This window comes from Penaeus monodon, chromosome 32 (assembly GCF_015228065.2).
Source record: "Penaeus monodon isolate SGIC_2016 chromosome 32, NSTDA_Pmon_1, whole genome shotgun sequence".
In the NCBI taxonomy this organism is placed as follows: Eukaryota; Metazoa; Arthropoda; class Malacostraca; order Decapoda; family Penaeidae; genus Penaeus; species Penaeus monodon.
Window position 1 is genome coordinate 26,391,226 of NC_051417.1, and position 470 is coordinate 26,391,695.

The following is a 470-nucleotide window of genomic DNA, read 5'->3' on the forward strand; positions in this document are numbered from 1 at the left end:
ATCTCCTGACTATTCCAGAAAAAAAGTTAAATGTATAATCCTCAAAATACAATGCTTCCATAGAGCAAAACCTTTTAAGTTCAAAAGGAGAAAAGGAAGTTTTTGGATACCAAAACAGTGTTATTAGCCATACTGTACACACACTAGCTTGTGAGCACATGCAGAGCCAATATAGGTAAGTATTAACTAAGATAAATCAACCCATTCTCTTTTCTAAATCTGTTTTCATCATCATTGCCATTAGATAGGCAGTCACCATACATGATACACCATTGTTTCATCCAGTTGTGCAGCCTATTACCTACAATATCATCTCAGATGATGCGATTTCCACACATGAACCTCTTAGTACTACAAGAGTACTACTAGATGTCTTTTACTATAACTAATACTGCTGCCTGATTCTTTGAATTCTCTATAACCATTCAACCCTAATAATGAAAGATAAAATAGAACACACTCTTTGTTTT